Genomic DNA, 21,162 nt, shown 5'->3' with positions numbered 1-21,162 from the left:
TTTTTTAGAAAAAGGAAGAAGAAAGAAACAAGGAAAAACAGGCGATAAAATGGTGACATAAAGTGTAAAATGGCGTAAAAATGCGGAAAGTTAAAACAGAAAGCAAAAGGGGTTGGCAATGTTGATAAAATACACAGGAATCAGACAAGTAACATAGTAGACACACAATTAAAAAACAGGGCGACAGTCTGGTTTCTGTTCGCAAGAGATAAAAAAAAAAGCACATCCAGCGACAGTATGATGGCTGTTCGCTACACTTCCCAAAAGACACAACACGGAACACTCACTGGAAAAACACACACTGTAAAACACTGCACGAAAATGGCGGCACAAATATGGCACTCCCGGGCCAAAGGGTGATGGGGGGGGGACCTGGAGGAGGGGGAAAACAAGGAGGGAGGAGAGGAAAAAACGAAAAGGGGGGGGACCAAAGAGGGAGAGGACTAATAAAGGGGGAGAAGGGCAGACGCGAGAGGGAATGAGAGGAGGCAGAGGAGGGAAATGTAAAAGGACTCGGGGGTGAGAAGGGGGCAAAGAGAGGGGAGGTGGGGCAGAAAGAGGATGGAAGGGGGGGGAGAGGGAGCCCGGGAAAAGGACAGAGGAAAGGAGGGGGAGTGAGGATCAGAGTTGATAGGAGGGATAAATGGAGGGAGAGAGGGCATCATCCGGGAGGGGGAGTTGAGGGAAGCCACCTTGGGAAAGGAGATGTAGGGTGTAGAGACGGAGGGTAGGGGGGACAGAACAGTGAAGACGTGGCAGGGGGCGGGGATGGGAGAGGAGAGGAGCAACCAGGGGGTGAGGGGGATCGAGGCGGCGGGAGGTGTAGAGTATGCGGATATGTAGCAATACTTCATGCATCTACATATACATCTACAAAGATATGTGCAAGCCACTGAATGGTGCCGTCATGGACGGTACCCTGTGCCATTACTGATCATTTCCTTTGCTGTCCCACTCGCAAATAGAGCGAAGGAAAAACGACTATATACAGGGTGGTCCATTGATCGTGACCGGGCCAGATATCTCACGAAATAAGCGTCAAACGCAAAAACTACAAAGAACGAAACTTGTCTAGCTTGAAGGGGGAAACCAGATGGCGCTATGGTTGGCCTGCTAGATGGCGCTGCCATAGTTCAGACGGATATCAACTGCGTTTTTTAAAATAGAAACCCTCATTTTTTATTACATATTTGTGTAGTACGTAAAGAAATATGAATGCTTTACTTGGACCACTTTTTTCGCTTTGTGATAGATGGCGCTGTAATAATCACAAACACATGGCTCACAATTTTAGCTGAACAGTTAGTAACAGGCAGGTTTTTAAAATTAAAATACAGAATGTAGGTATCTTTAAACATTTTATATCGGTTGTTCCAATGTGATACATGTACCTTTGTGAACTTATCATTTCTGAGAACGCAAGCTGTTACAGTGTGATTACATGTAAATACCACATTAATGCAATAAATGCTCAAAATGATGTCCGTCAACCTCAATGCATTTGGCAATACGTGTAACGACGTAATGTTCGCACATGCATTGGCAATGCGCTGACGCATGTTGTCAGGCGTTGTCGGTGCATCACGATAGCAAATATCCTTCAACTTTCCCCACAGAAAGAAATCCGGGGACGTCAGATCCGGTGAACGTGCGGGCCACGGTATGGTGCTTCGACGACCAATCCACTTGTCATGAAATATGCTATTCAATACCGCTTCAAGCGCACGCGAGCTATGTGTCGGACATCCATCGTGTTGGAAGTACATCGCCATTCTGTCATGCTGTGAAACATCTTGTAGTAACATCGGTAGAACATTACGTAGGAAATCAGCATACATTACATCATTTAAACTGCCATCGATAAAATGGGGGTCAATTATCCCTCCTCCCATAATGCCGCACCATACATTAACCCGCCACGGTCACTGATGTTCCACTTCTCGCAGCCATCGTGGATTTTCCGTTGCCCAGTCGTACATTATTATGCCGGTTTACGTTACCGCTGTCGGAGAATGACGCTTCGTCACTAAATAGAACGCGTGCAAAAAATCTGTCATCGTCCCGTAATTTCTCTTGTGCCCAGTGGCAGAACTGTACACGACGTTCAAAGTCGTCGCCATGCAATTCCTGGTGCATAGAAATGTGGTACGGGTGCAATCGAGGCTGTTGTAGCATTCTCAACACCGACGTTTTTGAGATTCCCGATTCCCGCGCAATTTGTCTGCTTCCGATGTGCGGTTTAGCGGCGACAGCAGCTAAAACACCTGCTTGGGCATCATCATTTGTTGCAGGTCGTGGTTGACGTTTCACATGTGGCTGAACACTTCCTGTTTCCTTAAATAACGTAACTATCCGGCGAACGGCCCTGACACTTGGATGATGTCGTTCAGGATACCTAGGAGCATACATAGCACACGCCCGTTGGGCATTTTGATCACATTAGCCATACGTCAACACGATATCGACCTTTTCCGCAATTGGTAAACGGTCCATTTTAACACGGGTAATGTATCACGAAGGAAATACCGTCCGCACTGGTGGAATGTTACGTGATACCACGTACTTATACGTCTGTGACTATTACAGCGCGATCTATCACAAAGCGATAAATGTGGTCCAACTAAAACATTCATATTTCATTACGCACTACACGAATATGTAATAAAAATGGGGGTTCCTATTTAAAATAAAACGCAGTTGATATCCGTTTGACCTATGGCAGCGTCATCTACGGAGCCAACCATAGCGCCATCTGGTTTCCTCCCTTCAAGCTAGACGAGTTTCGTTCTTTGTAGTTTTTTCGTTTGATGCTTATTTCGTGAGATATTTGGCCCGGTCACAATGAATGGACCACCGTGTACATACGAGGGTAATTCCAGCCTCAAATGTCTTCTGCTTTTTTAAAAGTACATAGACCTGTTTACTTCTACATTGGTTTACATCAGTTTACAGCTTGAACATTTAGCTATTTTTCGACATAATCACCATTTCTGTCGATGCTTTTTTGTAGACGCTGTGGCAGTTTTTGTATGCCCATGTCGTACCAGCTCGCCGCCATGCTGTTCAGAAAGTTATGAACCTCTTCTTTCACCTCATCGTCGGAGCTGAATCGCTTTCCGGCCAAATGTTCCTTTAACTTAGGGAACAGGTGACAGTCACTGGGCGCCAAGTCAGGACTACAGGGTGGGTGGGTGATTGTGTTCCAGTGAAACTGTTCCAGGAGAGCAACGGTTTGCCGAGTGGTGTGTGGGCGAGCGTTGTCACGGAGAATGTATACGGCCTTGCTCAACATTCCTCTTATTCGGTTCTGAATTGCCCGTTTGAGTTTTTTCAGTACCTGTCAGCGTTAATTGTGGTCCCAGTGGGCATAAAGTCGACCAACAATACGCCTTCCCGATCCCAAAAAAACGGCTGTCATGACTTTACCGGCAGACTGTGTTTGTTTGAATTTCCGTGGCTTTGGCGAAGAAGGACGCCGCCATTGGCGTGACTGTTGCTTAGTCTCAGGTGTAAAGTGGTATGCCCAGGTTTCGTCACCCGTGACAATTGAGTCCAGAAAGTTTCTTGTTCGGCTGCAAGGCGGTGAAGAAATGCGCGGGAAGCACCAACTCGTTGCCGCATGTGGTCCTCGGTCAGCATGCGTGGCACCCATCTTGCGCACACCTTCCGGTAGTTCAATGTTTCCTTTAAAATTCTGTGAGCGGGAAACGTCAGGAGCCAACGTGCATTGATCATCCGGGGTGATCCGCCGATCTTCACGCATGTTTTGCTCAACCTTCAACACTGTCGCCTCAGAAATTGGCGGGCACCCGCTCCTTTCTTCGTCGTGAATTTCGGTCTGACCAGCTGCAAACTCTCGACACTACTTACGAACATTTTTGACATCCGTGCACGACCCACCATACTCTTCCGTCAATTGGCGGTGGATTTCAATGGGCGCAGTGCCCTTTGTGTTCAAAAGCCGAAAAACTGCGCGCAATTCGCACTTGGCGGTAACATCCAACGGGAGCTCCGTTCTCAACGGCTGCCGAGCCAAGACTGAGCGCCTCAGCGCGGCGTGCGCATGTTTACACACAGCGCGTGAAGCGCTCTTCATAACAGTGTGGCCAACTGCCACACAAACAGAGTTCTGCCTTATAAAGAAAAAGGAAACCTTCCTTTTGGGATTACCCTCGCACTTCCATACAAGCCCACTTCCATCTAATCTTATCTTCACAGTCATTACGAGGAATACGGCGGTGGGTCGCAGAATCATTCCGCCGTCAGCCTCAAATGTCGGTTTTCTAAATTTTCTCAGTAGTGTTAGTCCGGAAGAACGTTGCCTTTCCTCCGGTGACTCCCGTTTGGATTCCCGAAGCATCTGCGTAATACCTGCATGTTGTTTCAACCTAATGGCAACAAATCTAGCAGCCTGCTGTCTCGATGTCAACCTTTAACCCGACCTGGTGCGGATCCCAAACACTTGAGCAGTATTCAAGACTAGGTCGCACTAGCATCATACACTACTGGCCATTAAAATTGCTACACCACGAAGATGACGTGCTACAGACGCGAAATTTAACCGACAGGAAGAAGATGCTGTGATGTGCAAATGATTAGCTTTTCAGAGCATTCACACAATGTTGGCGCCGGTGGCGACACCTACAACGTGCTGACATCAGGAAAGTTTCCAACCGATTTCTCATACACAAACAGCAGTTGACCGGCGTTGCCTGGTGAAACGTTGTTGTGATGCCTTGTGTAAGGAGCAGAAATGCGTACCATCACGTTTCCGACTTTGATAAAGATCGGATTGTAGCCTATCGCGATTCCAGTTTATCGTATCGCAACATTGCTGCTCGCGTTGGTCGAGATCCAATGCTTCTTAGCAGAATATGGAATCGGTGGGTTCAGGAGGGTAATGCGGAACGCCAAACAGTGGACGTTACATTTCACATGTGTTACGACCCGTGGCTCTACCCTTCATTCGATCCCTGCGAAACCCTTCATTTCAGCAGTATAATGCACGAACGCATGTTGCAGGTACAGTACGGCCTTTCTGGATACAGAAAATGTTCGCCTGGTGCCCTGGCCAGCACATTCTCCAGATCTCTCACCAATTGAAAACATCTGGTCAATGGTGGCCGAGCAACTGGCTCGTCACAATACGCCAGTCACTACTTTTGATGAACTGTGGTATCGCGTTGAAGCTGCATGGGCAGCTGTACCTGTACACACCATCCGAGCTCTGTTTGACTCAATGCCCAGGCGCATCAAGGCCAGAGGTGGTTGTTCTGGGTACTGATTTCTCAGCATCTATGCACCCAAATTGTGTGAAAATGTAATCACCTGTCAGTTCTGGTATAATATATTTGTCGAATGAATACCCGTTTATCATCTGCATTTCTTCTTGGTGTAGCAATTTTAATGGCCAGTAGTGTATATGCGGTTCTCTTTACAGATGAAACACACTTTCCTAGTAAGCTGAAGCCGATCATTCGAGTTCCGTACCACAATCCTCACATGCAATGTTATGCACAGATATTTAAACGAAGTTACTGTGCCTGTAGGAAACTACTAATGCATATTATATGTTTCTTTTCCTACTCATCCGCATGAACTTACGGTTTTCTACATTCAGGTCAAAAATATCCGGACACTTGACTGAAAATGACTTAAAAGTTCGTGGCGCCCTCCATCGGTAATGTTGGAATTCAGTATGGTGTTGGCCCACCCTTAACCATGATAACAGCTTCCACACGCGCAGGCATACGTTCAATCAGGTGCTGGAAGGTTTCTTGGGGAATGGCAGCCCATTCTCCACGGAGTGCTGCACTGAGGAGAGGAATCGATGTCGGTCGGTGAGGCCTGGCACGAAGTCGGCGTTCCCAAACATCCCAAAGGTCTTCTATAGGATTCAGGACAGGACTCTGGGCAGCCCAGTCCATTACAGGGATGTTATTGCCGTGTAGCCACTCCTCCACAGGCCGTGCATTATGAACAGGTGCTCGATCGTGTTGAAAGATGCAACCGCGATCCCTGAGTTGCTCTTCAACAGTCAATGTAGGCCTGTACTGTGATAGTGCCACACAAAACAACAAAGGGGGCAAACCCTCTCCATGAAAAACACCACACCATAACACCACCGCCTCCGAATTTTACTGTTGGCACTACACACGCTGGCAGATGACGTTCACCGGGCATTCGCCATACCCACAGCCACACATTAGATCGCCACATTGTGTTCCGTGATTCGTCACTCCACACTACGTTTTTCCACTGTTCGTTGCATCGTCCAATGTTTACGCTCCTTACACAAAGCGAGCCGTCGTTTGTCATTTACCGGCGTGATGTGTGGCTTATTAGCAGCCGCCCGACCATGAAATCCAAGTTTTCTTACCTCCAGTGGATCCTGATGCAGTTTGGAATTCCTGTGTGACGGTCTGGATAGATTGTCCGTGTATTACACATTACGACCCTCTTCAACTGTCGGCAGTGTCTGCCAGTCAACAGACGACGTCGGCCTGTACGCTTTTGTGCTGTACGTGTCCCTTCACGTTTCCGCTTCACTATCACATCAGAAACAGTGTACCTAGGGATGTTTAGGACTGTAGAAATCTCAGGTACAGACGTAAGACAAAAGGGACACTGAATCACCTGACCACGTTCGAAGTCCATGAGTTCCTCAGACCGCCCCATTCTGCTCTCTCACGATGTCTAATGACTACTGAGGTCGCTGATATGGAGTGCCTGGCAGTAGGTGGCAGCACAATGATCCTAATATGAAAAACGTGTGTTTTTGGGGTGTCCGGATACTTTTTATAACGTAGTGTAGCTGCCATTCAACACAGCAACTAGAATCTTTATCTAAGTGATCTTGTATCTTCCTACAGTCACTCAACTTCGACATCTTACCGTACACCACGGCATCATCAACAAACAACAGCAGATTTCTGCCCACCGTGTCCGCCAAATCATTTACGTATACAGAGAACAACTGAGGTCCTTTCACACTTCTCTGGGGCAATCCTGAAGATACCCTTGTCTCTGATGAACACTCGAGGACAACGTGTTGGGTTCTACTACTTAAGAAGTCTTCGAGCCACTCACATACAGGTTTAAAATCACTAAGTTGAGGAACATTTATTAATAAACTACCAAATAGAAAAATTTGAATTTTTTTTACATACAGAGTGGTTTAGTATTGCAGTTATGACAGGGGGATTTTGGAGTATCTTTTCTAGTTTCCTTCCAATTATTTTTTTTATTAATGACCCAAATTTTTTTACAAATAATTGCTTTATAGTTAAACTGAAATGAAACTACTGAACATATTGCCAAATGGCTGTGTTACAATGTAAGTTTGACCACTAGGAGTGCTGTATAAAAATTTCATCTCTCTAGCTTGAGTGGATTTTGAGAAAATGTTCCTTATATTCGAAAAATTCTAATTTACGGGAAATGGCTTTCAAAGTTTCTCAATACATTCCTGCACTATAGGATGGATTATCAGGATCTTTTTCTTCATCCTCCAAAAGCTTCCTCTTCTGTCTTCTTTTCTGGCCTGTTGTACCATCATACTTCATATGCCTTTCTCTTCTTTCTGCTCCTCTTATCCTTTCTCTGTCAATATTTCTTAGTGCTCGTACAGTGTTCACCCCAGCTGTAAATCCTAATGCCTTCAGGACTTCACACTTCACACTGTTCCCTTGGTTGTAGGTTGCTATTGCATCATAAATGACAAAGTGCAGTGTTTTTATGCTTACAAACACCCTTTTAGGAATCAGTTTCCGAATCAAATTGTTTACGTTCTCATTAGGATTCTGCGTCTTTCCGTGTAGACATTTGTGTAACAATTCTGGCTGTGCTAAGTCATGAAAAATTGGTTTTATTGCATTTATCACAGCTGCTGGCAAACCATGTTTGTGATCATAGTCCTTTTTTGCATTATATTTGCACCAGGAATCTTTTGAGCACAGGCTGTGTTGAGGGTATTCATTGGAAGAGGCAGTATGAAGGAACAATGCCCACACTGCTTTTTGCATGTCACTAACATTACTAATATTTTGCCTTATAGCATACCCATAGTATCTCTGTAGACGTTCAATCACCTCATCAGTAAGCCTGCCCCTCCCTCCTATTGTCTTTCCATCACTGAGCTTACTTGAACCCAAAGTTTGTTTGAGCCTTCGAAGCCGTGCACCCGTACGCTTTTGCACATGCCCATTGCATTCCAACTTTTCAACTAAAAATTCATTTCCATATGGTTTCAGTTCCTCTATAGTCTTGAAACCTTTGGAGCCACCATCCCCAAGGTAGTATTTGCTAGAAGATGTCGCAGGGCTATTGCCGGCCATGTGTTGCTTAGCAGAACAACGCACTGTTTTAGTAATTGTAGTATCGCAACTTGGTATTAGTGTTAATTTTCTTTTCCCTATGTTCTTCCTCTTCTCATATATACGGTTACTAAAACGTGGCATCGTCACCAGAACAACGCTTTACACAAGAAGTATAATACTACCAACAACAGGCGCAACACTGAATTAATTCGAAACGGTAAACAGCAAAGAGACGATGTTCCGCGCTCTTAGCGCTTCATTTGTCACAGAAAACAATGTAGCCAACCCTTGCACACTCGCTGTATGCCTAACAAAAGGCGCTGTATGCGTAACAGGCCGAGAAAATCCCAAGCAGTTCGCCAGGAAGTCACGAGAGGGTGTTAGATGCATTCAGCGGCCGCCCATTTCCTCTGCAGGCGTGGGGGAAAATGGTAATAACTCCACTTATAGGGCGAGTAGAACAATAATTCAAAGTTTACATTAAAGAGGAATGTTCCAATTAATTTTCTGTAGCAAAAAAAAAAAAAAAAAAAGAAATCGTAATTTTTTGGATTTGACCACCTCCGGCTCCCCTTAACAGTCGGCAGTATGGCACCATGTCAGATGCTTTACGGAAATCTAAGAATATGGAATTCCCGTGTTCACCCTCGCAGTGTATCATGTGAGAAAAAGACAAGCTGAGTTTCGAACGAGCGACGCTTTCCAAAACAGCGCTGATTTGTGCGCAGAAGTTTCTCCTTCTCAAAAAAGTTATTATATCCGACCTGAGAATATGTTCCACGTGCGCGTTTTTCCAGTCACTTGGGGCTTTGCGCTGGGCGAGAGATTCGCGATAAAGGCAAGCGAGGCATAACATGATTTTCTCTCACACAAACAAGTTTCAGATGAATGAAATTCTCACTCTACAGCTGAGTGTGCGCTGATATGAAACATCCTGGCAGATTAAAACTATGTGCCAGGAAGTTTCAAGTTTCAGATGCAATATTTGTTGCTTAAGCTTTCCGTACATGCAAAATTAATACGGCGTGTATAGCTGGGCTGTGTGGTTGCATAGAAATGCTAACCACCTGCATAGCTCAGTATGGAGTACAGTTCCGGCTAGTTGCGTGCCACCTTACATTGTGTAGTTGTGATGTTTACCAGTCGATGACATTGCCTGGGAGCTACTTGTTTCCCTAAGATTTTTTGAATTAATGTGGTAAAATCATTGTTAATACTATCAATCAGACATAGTAATAATGTTAGCTTTTCTGTACTCTGGCTTCGATGACATCAACTTCGATCATTTATGAAGTTGAATTTATATTAGGTTAGTGCATAAGTTTACCATCAGTTTCGTAAACCCGACAGATAAATCTGGTGGTTCCGGGGCGAAGAACTCGTCGAGTCATGTTCGGAGCGTATCCTCATGCCGAAAGGAAATTCTTTGAAGGTTGTTCGATAAGAAAGCGGAAAACGTGAAAATCTAAGGCGCAAAATCAGGCGAATAAGGTGGGTGCTGAATGACTTCCCACCCCAACTGCTGTGCACTGTTTTTTGTCGGTCTAGCCGAATGCGGGTGGGCGTTATCGTGGAGTGGCATTACTTCGCGCAGTCTTCCTGGTCGTTGTTCTAGGACTGCGTCTGCCAGACGTCTCATCTCTTGACAATAAATGTCAACAGTGATGGCTACACCTCGGGGAAGCAATTTGTGGTACATCACACCAGAGGCATAACATCATATTTGTGGATGCTCACAGCTATTTGTACAGGGAGTTGCTGTTTTGTTCTGACTGCTTTCATGCATCCCGCCACAAACTACTCTCCTCTCCTGTGTCAACCTCTTCTTCTCAGAGTAGCCACTTGTAGCCTACGTCCTCAATTATTTGCTGGGTGTATTCCAGTCTCCACCGTACCCGTGGTCCAGGGGTAGCGTCTTTGATTCATAATCAAAAACGTCTTCAGTCCTGGGTTCGATCCCCGCCACTGCCTACATTTTGATAAAAAATCAGCATTGGCGGCCGAAGACTTCCGGCATAAGAAGTCAGCCTCATTCTGCCAACGTCCTTGTCAAAGAGGGCGGAGGAGTGGATAGAGGTTCAGGGCACTCTCTTGTCCTAGGGGTGGGAAATTGCCCCTAAAGGAGGAAGAATCAGCAATGATCAACGACGTGAGGATGCAGAAGGCAATGGAAACCACTGCATTAAAGACACCTAACGTGTATCCACAGGACATGTGGCCTGTAATTGAAGAAGTGTCATGATGATCTCTCCATTGGCAAAAGATTCCGGAATAGTCCCCCATTCGGATCTCCGGGAGGGGACTGCCAAGAGGGAGGTTACCATGAGAAAAAGATTGAATAATCAACGAAAGGATAACGTTCTACGAGTCGGGGCGTGGAATGTCAGAAGCTTGAACGTGGTAGGGAAACTAGAAAATCTGAAAAGGGAAATGCAAAGGCTCAATCTAAATATAGTAGGGGTCAGTGAAGTGAAGTGGAAGGAAGACAAGGATTTTTGGTCAGATGAGTATCGGGTAATATCAACAGCAGCAGAAAATGGTATAACAGGTGTAGGATTCGTTATGAATAGGAAGGTAGGGCAGAGGGTGTGTTACTGTGAACAGTTCAGTGACCGGGTTGTTCTAATCAGAATCGACAGCAGACCAACACCGACAACGATAGTTCAGGTATACATGCCGACGTCGCAAGCTGAAGATGAACAGATAGAGAAAGTGTATGAGGATACTGAAAGGGTAATGCAGTATGTAAAGGGGGACGAAAATCTAATAGTCATGGGCGACTGGAATGCAGTTGTAGGGGAAGGAGCAGAAGAAAAGGTTACAGGAGAATATGGGCTTGGAACAAGGAATGAAAGAGGAGAAAGACTAATTGAGTTCTGTAACAAGTTTCAGCTAGTAATAGCGAATACCCTTTTCAAGAATCACAAGAGGAGGAGGTATACTTGGAAAAGGCCGGGGGATACGGGAAGATTTCAATTAGATTACATCATGGTCAGACAGAGATTCCCAAATCAGATACTGGATTGTAAGGCGTACCCAGGAGCAGATATAGACTCAGACCAGAATATAGTAGTGATGAAGAGTAGGCTGAAGTTCAAGCCATTAGTCAGGAAGAATCAATACGCAAAGAAATGGGATACGGAAGTACTAAGGAATGACGAGATACGTTTGAAGTTCTCTAACGCTATAGATACAGCAATAAGGAATAGCGCCGTAGGCAGTACAGTTGAAGAGGAATGGACATCTCTAAAAAGGGTCATCACAGAGGTTGGGATGGAAAACATAGGTACAAAGAAGGTAGCTGCGAAGAAACCATGGGTAACAGAAGAAATACTTCAGTTGATTGATGAAAGGAGGAAGTACAACATATTCCGGGAAAATCAGGAAAACAGAAATACAAGTCGCTGAGGAATGAAATAAATAGGAAGTGCAGGGAAGCTAAGACGAAATGGCTGCAGGAAAAATGTGAAGACATCGAAAAAGATATGATTGTCGGAAGGACAGACTCAGCATACAGGAAAGTCAAAACAACCTTTGGTGACATTAAAAGCAATGGTGGTAACATTAAGAGTGCAATGGGAATTCCACTGTTAAATGCAGAGGAGAGAGCAGATAGGTGGAAAGAATACATTGAAAGCCTCTACGAGGGTGAAGATTTGTCTGATGTGATAGAAGAAGAAACAGGAGTCGATTTAGAAGAGATAGGGGATCCATTATTAGAATCGGAATTTAAAAGAGCTTTGGAGGACTTACGGTCAAATAAGGCAGAAGGGATAGATAACATTCCATCAGAATTTCTAAAATCATTGGGGGAAGTGGCAACAAAACGACTATTCACGTTGGTGTGTAGAATATATGAGTCTGGCGATATACCATCTGACTTTCGGAAAAGCATCATCCACACAATTCCGAAGACGGCAAGAGCTGACAAGTGCGAGAATTATCGCACAATCCGCTCAACAGCTCATGCATCGAAGCTGCTTACAAGAATAATATACAGAAGAATGGAAAAATTGAGAATGCGCTAGGTGACGATCAGTTTGGCTTTAGGAAAACTAAAGGGACGAGAGAGGCAATTCTGACGTTGCGGCTAGTAATGGAAGCAAGGCTAAAGAAAAATCAAGACACTTTCATAGGATTTGTCGACCTGGAAAAAGCGTTCGACAATATAAAATGGTGCAAACTGTTCGAGATTCTGAAAAAAGTAGGGGTAAGCTATAGGGAGAGACGGGTCATATACAATACGTACAACAACCAAGAGGGAATAATAAGAGTGGACGATCAAGAACGAAGTGCTCGTATTAAGAAGGGTGTAAGACAAGGCTGTAGCCTTTCGCCCCTACTCTTCAATCTGTACATCGAGGAAGCAATGATGGAAATAAAAGAAAGGTTCAGGAGTGGAATTAAAATACAAGGTGAAAGGATATCAATGATACGATTCGCTGATGACATTGCTATCCTAAGTGAAAGTGAAGAAGAATTAAATGATCTGCTGAACGGAATGAACAGTCTAATGAGTACACAGTATGTTTTGAGAGTAAATCGGAGAAAGACGAAGGTAATGAGAAGCAGTAGAAATGAGAACAGTGAGAAACTTAACATCAGGATTGATGGTCACGAAGTCAATGAAGTTAAGGAATTCTGCTACCTAGGCAGTAAAATAACCAATGACGGACGGAGGAAGGAGGACATCAAAAGCGGACTCGCTATGGCAAAAAAGGCATTTCTGGCCAAGAGAAGTCTACTAATATCAAATACCGGCCTTAATTTGAGGAAGAAATTTCTGAGGATGTACGTCTGGAGTACAGCATTGTATGGTAGTGAAACATGGACTGTGGGAAAACCGGAACAGAAGAGAATCGAAGCATTTGAGATGTGGTGCTATAGACGAATGTTGAAAATTAGGTGGACTGATAAGGTAAGGAATGAGGAGGTTCTACGCAGAATCGGAGAGGAAATGAATATGTGGAAAATACTGATAAGGAGGACAGGATGATAGGACATCTGCTAAGACATGAGGGAATGACTTCCATGGTACTAGAGGGAGCGGTAGAGGGCAAAAACTGTAGAGGAAGACAGAGATTGGAATACGTCAAGCAAATAATTGAGGACGTAGGTTGCAAGTGCTACTCTGAGATGAAGAGGTTAGCACAGGAAAGGAATTCGTGGCGGGTCGCATCAAAGCAGTCAATAGACTGATGACTAAAAAAAAAAAAATTCCAGTCTCTCTGTTCCTCTACAGTTTTTGCCCTCTACAGCTCCCTCTAGTACCATGGAAGTCATTCCCTCATGTCTTAGCAGATGTCCTATCATCCTGTCCCTTCTCCTTATCAGTGTTTTCCACATATTCCTTTCCTCTCCGATTCCGCGCAGAACCTCCTCATTCCTTACCTTATCAGTCCACCTAATTTTCAACATTCGTCTGTAGCACCACATCTCAAATGCTTCGATTCTCTGTTCCCAGTTTTCACACTGTCCATGTTTCACTACCATACAATGCTGTACTCCAGACGTACTTTCTCAGAAATTTCTTCCTCAAATTAAGGCCTATATTTGGTACTAGTAGACTTCTGTTGGTCAGGAATGCCCTTTTTGCCAGTGCTGGTCTGCTTTTGATGTCCTCCTTCCTCCGTCCGTCATTGGTTACTTTGCTGCCTACATAGTAGAATTACTTAACTGCATCTGTTTCGTGACCATCAATCCTGATGTTAAGTTTCTTAATGTTCTCATTTCCGCTACTTCTTATGTCTTTCTTCGATTTACTCTTACTCCATACTCTGTACTGTGTAAGTAGGCTGTTTATGTTTTCTTGTTGGCAACGCCACGTAGCGCTCTGTATGAAAATCACTGGCTGTGCTGTGTGCAGTCTGTGGCTAGTTTGCATTGTTGTCTGCCATTGTAGTGTTGGGCTGCTGGATGTGAACAGCGCGTAGCGTTGCGCAGTTGGAGGTGAGCCGCCAGCAGTGGTGGATGTGCGGAGAGAAATGGCGGAGTTTTGAAATTTATAAGACTGGATGTCGTGAACTGCTATATATATTATGACTTTTGAACACTATTTAGGTAAATACATTGTTTGTTCTCTATTAAAATCTTTCATTTGCTAACTATGCCTATCAGTAGTTAGTGCCTTCAGTAGTTAGAATCTTTTATTTAGCTGGTAGTAGTGGCGCTCGCTGTATTGCAGTAGCTTGAGTAACGAAGATTTTTGTGAGGTAAGTGATTTGTGAAACGTATAGGTTAATTTAGTCAGGGCCATTCTCTTGTAGGGATTACTGAAAGTCAGATTGCGTTGCGCTAAAAAAAATATTGTGTGTCAGTTTAAGCACAGTCATGTATAATTTTTCTATGGGGACGTTTCAACTGATTAGACTGTTCATTCCACTTAGTAGACCATGTTATTCTTCTTCCCTTTCACTCAGGATAGCAATGTCATCAGCGAATCTTATCTTTGATATCCTTTCACTTGAATTTTGATGCCACTCTTGAACCTTTCTTTTAATTCCATCTTTTCTTGTTCGATGTACAGATTGAAGACTACATCCCCGTCCTACAGCCTTTTTAATCGGAGAACTTCGTACTTGATCGTCCACTCTTATTATTCCCTATTGGCCGTTTTACATGTTGTTCGTTGGTTTGGGGGATTAAAGGGATCAGTCTGCTTTACATATTGTGTATTACCCGTCTCTCCCTACAGCTTACCCCTATTTCTCTCAGAATTTCGAACATCTTGCACTATTTTACATTGTCGAAGGCTTTTTCCGGGTCGACAAATCCTATGAAAGTGTCTTGATGTTTCTTAGTCTTGCTCCCATTATCAACCGCAACGTCAGAATTGCCTCTCTGGTGCCTGTACCTCTACTAAAACCAAGCTGATCGTCATTTAACACATCCTCAGTTTTCTATCCCATTCTTCTCTGTATTATTCTTGTCAGCAACTTCGATGCATCATCTACACACCTGGAAATTGAAATAAGAACACCGTGAATTCATTGTCCCAGGAAGGGGAAACTTTATTGACACATTCCTGGGGTCAGATACATCACATGATCACACTGACAGAACCACAGGCACATAGACACAGGCAACAGAGCATGCACAATGTCGGCACTAGTACAGTGTATAACCACCTTTCGCAGCAATGCAGGCTGCTATTCTCCCATGGAGACGATCGTAGAGATGCTGGATGTAGTCCTGTGGAACGGCTTGCCATGCCATTTCCACCTGGCGCCTCAGTTGGACCAGCGTTCGTGCTGGACGTGCAGACCGCGTGAGACGACGCTTCATCCAGTCCCAAACATGCACAATGGGGGACAGATCCGGAGATCTTGCTGGCCAGGGTAGTTGACTTACACCTTCTAGAGCACGTTGGGTGGCACGGGATACATGCGGACGTGCATTGTCCTGTTGGAACAGCAAGTTCCCTTGCCGGTCTAGGAATGGTAGAACGATGGGTTCGATGACGGTTTGGATGTACCGTGCACTATTCAGTGTCCCCTCGACGATCACCAGTGGTGTACGGCCAGTGTAGGAGATCGCTCCCCACACCACGATGCCGGGTGTTGGCCCTGTGTGCCTCGGTCGTATGCAGTCCTGATTCTGGCGCTCACCTGCACGGCGCCAAACACGCATACGACCATCATTGGCACCGAGGCAGAAGCGACTCTCATCGCTGAAGACGACACGTCTCCATTCGTCCCTCCATTCACGCCTGTCGCGACACCACTGGGGGCGGGCTGCACGATGTTGGGGCGTGAGCGGAAGACGGCCTAACGGTGTGCGGGACCGTAGCCCAGCTTCATGGAGACGGTTGCGAATGGTCCTCGCCGATACCCCAGGAGCAACAGTGTCCCTAATTTGCTGGGAAGTGGCGGTGCGGTCCCCTACGGCACTGCGTAGGATCCTACGGTCTTGGCGTGCATCCGTGCGTCGCTGCGGTCCGGTCCCAGGTCGACGGGCACGTGCACCTTCCGCCGACCACTGGCGACAACATCGATGTACTGTGGAGACCTCACGCCCCACGTGTTGAGCAATTCGGCGGTACGTCCACCCGGCCTCCCGCATGCCCACTATACGCCCTCGCTCAAAGTCCGTCAACTGCACATACGGTTCACGTCCACGCTGTCGCGGCATGCTACCAGTGTTAAAGACTGCGATGGAGCTCCGTATGCCACGGCAAACTGGCTGACACTGACGGCGGCGGTGCACAAATGCTGCGCAGCTAGCGCCATTCGACGGCCAACACCGCGGTTCCTGGTGTGTCCGCTGTGCCGTGCGTGTGATCATTGCTTGTACAGCCCTCTCGCAGTGTCCGGAGCAAGTATGGTGGGTCTGACACACCGGTGTCAATGTGTTCTTTTTTCCATTTCCAGGAGTGTATTAAGCTGATTGTGCGATAATTCTCTCACTTGTCAGCTCTTGCAGTCCTCGGAATGCCTTGGATGTTACTTTTCCGGAAGTTACCAACGTGAATAGTCGTTGTGTTGCCACTTACCCCGATGATTTTAGAAATTCTGATGGAATGTTGAAAGATTGACGTCAAACCTGCTTGCCTAGGGACGCCAGATGGAAGTTGATGTCGTCAAGCCCTGAATGAAAATTGCGCAACGGATAACTGGGGAGGGGAGCTTGAGAGCGCTACCTAGAGAGCGTGCCCTTTCTGTACGATGCTAGGCAAGGGGCTGGGGGGCTCACACGCTGATGTGTGGGGCCCTGCATTCTACAGCTTTTATTTTAAATTAATTCCTTTAAGTTGACGCCTATGTGATTTTTAGGGTAGGTTAAACATTGACGACAATTGATTACCTATTTATTTTAAACATTATCACTCGACTTTACAGTGATTGCAGCAATTGTTCCAGTTTACAGATATTACAATTTTACAACTTATAGCTCGGGTATATTGCAAAATGGCTAAGCAGGGATGGCTAGAGGACAAATGTAAGGATGTAGAGGCTTATCTCACTAGGGGCAAGATAGATACTGCCTACAGGAAAATTAAAGAGACCTTTGGAGAAAAGAGAGCCACTTGTATGAATATAATGAGCTCAGATGGAAACCCAGTTCTAAGCAAAGAAGGGAAAGCAGAAAGGTGGAAGGAGTATATAGAGGGTCTATACAAGGGCGATGTACTTGAGGACAATATTATGGAAATGGAAGAGGATGTAGATGAAGATGAAATGGGAGGTAAGATACTGTGTGAAGAGTTTGACAGAGCACTGAAAGACCTGAGTTGAAACAAGACCCCGGGAGTAGACAACATTCCATTAGCACTACTAACGGCCTTGGGAGAGCCAGTCATGACAAAACTCTACCATCTGGTGAGCAAGATGTATGAGACAGGCGAAATTCCCTCAGACGTAAAGAAGAATGTAATAATTCCAATGCCACAGAAAGCATGTGTTGACAGATGTGAAAATTACCGAACTATAAGTTTAATAAGTCACAGCTGCAAAATAATAACGCGAATTCTTTACAGATGAATGGAAAAACTGGTAGAAGCCGACCTCGGGGAAGATCAGTTTGGATTCCGCAGAAATCTTGGAACACGTGAGGCAATACTGAGCCTACGACCTACCTTAGAAAATGGATTAAGGAAAGGCAAACCTACGCTTCTAGCATTTGAGACTTAGAGAAAGCTTTTAACAACGTTGACTGGAATACCCTGTTTCAAATTCTGAAGGTGGCAGGGGCAAAATACAGGGAGTGAAAGCCTATTTACAATTTGTACGGAAACCAGATGGCAGTTTAAGAGTCGAGGGACATGAAAGGGAAGCAGTGGTTGGGAAAGGAGTGAGACAGGGTTGTAGCCTCTCCCCGATGTCATTCAATCTGTATATTGAGCAAGCAGTGAAGGAAACAAAAGAAAAATTCGGAGTAGGTATTAAAACCCATGGAGAAGAAATAAAAACTTTGAGGTTCGCCGATGACATTGTAATTCTGTTAGAGACAGCAAAGGACTTGGAACAGCAGTTGAATGGAATGGACAGTGTCTTGATAGGAGGATATAAGATGAACATCAACAAAAGCAAAACGAGGATAATGGAATATAGTCGAATTAAGTCGGGTGATGCAGACGGAATTAGATGAGGAAATGAGACACTTAAAGTAGTAAAGGAGTTTTGATATTTGGGGAGCAAAATAACTGATGATGGTCGAAGTAGAGAGGATATAAAATGTAGACTGGCAATGGCGAGGAAACCGTTTCTGAAGAAGAGAAATTTGTTAACATCGAGTATAGATTTAAGTGTCAGGAAGTCGTTTCTGAAAGTATTTGTATGGAGTGTAGCCATGTATGGAAGTGAAACATGGACGATAAATAGTTTGGACAAGAAGAGAATAGAAGCTTTCGAAATGTGGTGCTACAGAAGAATGCTGATGAATAGATGGGTAGATCACGTAACTAATGAGGAGGTATTGAATAGAATAGGGGAGAAGAGGAGTTTGTGGCACAACTTGACAAGGGACCAGTTGGTAGGATATGATCTGATGCATCAGGGGATCACAAATTTAGCATTAGAGGGCAGCGTGGAGGGTAAAAATCGTTGAGGGAGACCAAGAGATGAATACACTAAGCAGATTCAGAAGGATGTAGGTTGCAGTAGGTACTGGGAGATGAATAATCTTGCACAGGATAGAGTAGCATGGAGAGCTGCATCGAACCAGTCTCAGGACTGAAGACCACAACAATAACAACATATTATATACTAATCTCGACGCACATTTCTACGGGCCAGACGGAATTGCGTTGGCCAAATGTATACCACCAAAGTCTCCCAGTATTTTACATGGGACATCCACTATGAGTGGAGGAGAACGGGCAAACTGGGGACCAGATACATTAGCACGGGGTGGTCAGATTTCCGAAATTAAACGAGAACATTCATTTCTTTATACAATCCGAAGCTGGAAATAATTAGTGCAAATATTTAAATACCACACTTCCACGCGTGAACATCGAAACCGACGCACTGAGGGCATGTCTGCTCATTTAGCCAGAATATGGCGGGCACCCGGTAAAAATGGGCCGACATCGAAATAAGTGTCCAAGGAATAGAAAAGCAACTGGAATCACTCAACAGAGGAAAGTCCACTGGATCTGATGGGATACCAATTCGATTCTACACAGAGTACGCGAAAGAACTTGCCCCCCTTCTAACAGCCGTGTACCGCAAGTCTCTAGAGGAACGGAAGGTTCCAAATGATTGGAAAAGAGCACAGGTAGTCCCAGTCTTCAAGAAGGGTCGTCGAGCAGATGCGCAAAACTATAGACCTATATCTCTGACGTCGATCTGTTGTAGAATTTTAGAACATGTTTTTTGCTCGAGTATCATGTCGTTTTTGGAAACGCAGAATCTACTCTGTAGGAATCAACATGGATTCCGGAAACAGCGATCTTGTGAGACCCAACTCGCTTTACTTGTTCATGAGACCCAGAAAATATTACATACAGGCTCCCAGCTAGATGCTATTTTTCTTGACTTCCGGAAGGCGTTCGATACAGTTCCGCACTGTCGCCTGATAAACAAAGTAAGAGCCTACGGAATATCAGACCAGCTGTGTGGCTGGATTGAAGAGATTTTAGCAAACAGAACACAGCATGTTGTTCTCAATGGAGAGACGTCTACAGACGTTAAAGTAACCTCTGGCGTGCCACACGGGAGTGTTATGGGACCATTGCTTTTCACAATATACAGGGTGTCCCAGCTATCTTGTCCACCCAAAATATCTCTGGAACAATAACAGCTATTGGAAAACGACTTTTACCGGTATCAATGTAGGGCTGGGGCTCATGAATGGACATATTTGGAAACATTCTAAAACGAAAGCATATGTGTTTTTTAACACAAACTTATGTTTTTTTTAAATGGACCTCCTATATTTTTTCTTCAGAAATCCATAGCATGACAAAGCACATACACAATGGCGTTGATTGCATCGCAATATTCCCATTACATCCTGAGTTGACGCTTGAAACAGCCGACATGCGCTGCTAGCGCACGTCCTGAGGCTCAGGCGTGAACCCCATGCTGCCCGTAATCGCGATGTGATCGACATGTGTAATCACACTTCCATACTTATCAAGAGGATGGCAGCAGACCGTATTATTCGTTTCGGACCATCGCGATTACGGGCAGCATGGGGTTCACGCCTGAGCCTCAGGACGTGCGCTAGCAGCGCATGTCGGGTGTTTCAAGCGTCAACTTCGCGTCTTAATATCTCGGGATGTAATGGGAATATTGCGATGCAATCAACGCCATTGTGTATGTGCTTTGTCATGCTATGGATTTCTGAAGGAAAAATATAGGAGGTCCTTTTATAAAACATAAGTTTGTGTTAAAAAACACATATGCTTTCGTTTTAGAATGTTTCCAAATATGTACATTCATGGGTCCCAGCCCTACATTGATACCGGTGAAAGTCGTTTTCCAATAGCTGTTATTGTTCCAGAGATATTTTGGGTGGACAAGATAGCTGGGACACCCTGTATATAAATGACCTAGTGGATAGTATCGGAAGTTCCGTGCGGCTTTCCGCAGATGATGCTGCAGTATACAGAGAAGTTGCAGCATTAGAAAATTGTAGCGAAATGCAGGAAGATCTGCAGCCGATAGGCACTTGGTGCAGGGAGTGGCAACTGACCCTTAACATAGACAAATGTAATGTATTGTGAATACATAGAAAGGAGGATCCTTTATTGTATGATTATATGATAGCGGAACAAACACTGGTAGCAGTTACTTCTGTAAAATATCTGGGAGTATGCGTACGGAACGATTTGAAGAATGATCATATAAAATTAATTGTTGGTAAGGCGGGTACCAGGTTGAGATTCATTGGGAGAGTG

The 21,162-nt window shown here is 44.9% G+C and overlaps 1 protein-coding gene across 1 annotated transcript in view; it reads left to right on the top strand.

Moving 5' to 3' along the window:
• LOC126212702 (uncharacterized) overlaps positions 1-21,162 on the top strand; it is a 901,304-nt gene that overhangs the window by 114,294 nt on the left and 765,848 nt on the right. The window lies entirely within an intron of this gene.

This window comes from Schistocerca nitens, chromosome 11, assembly GCF_023898315.1.
Source record: "Schistocerca nitens isolate TAMUIC-IGC-003100 chromosome 11, iqSchNite1.1, whole genome shotgun sequence".
Lineage (NCBI taxonomy): Eukaryota > Metazoa > Arthropoda > Insecta > Orthoptera > Acrididae > Schistocerca > Schistocerca nitens.
The sequence above is the reverse complement of the archived record's forward strand: the minus strand, read 5'-3'. Positions and strand labels throughout refer to the sequence as shown.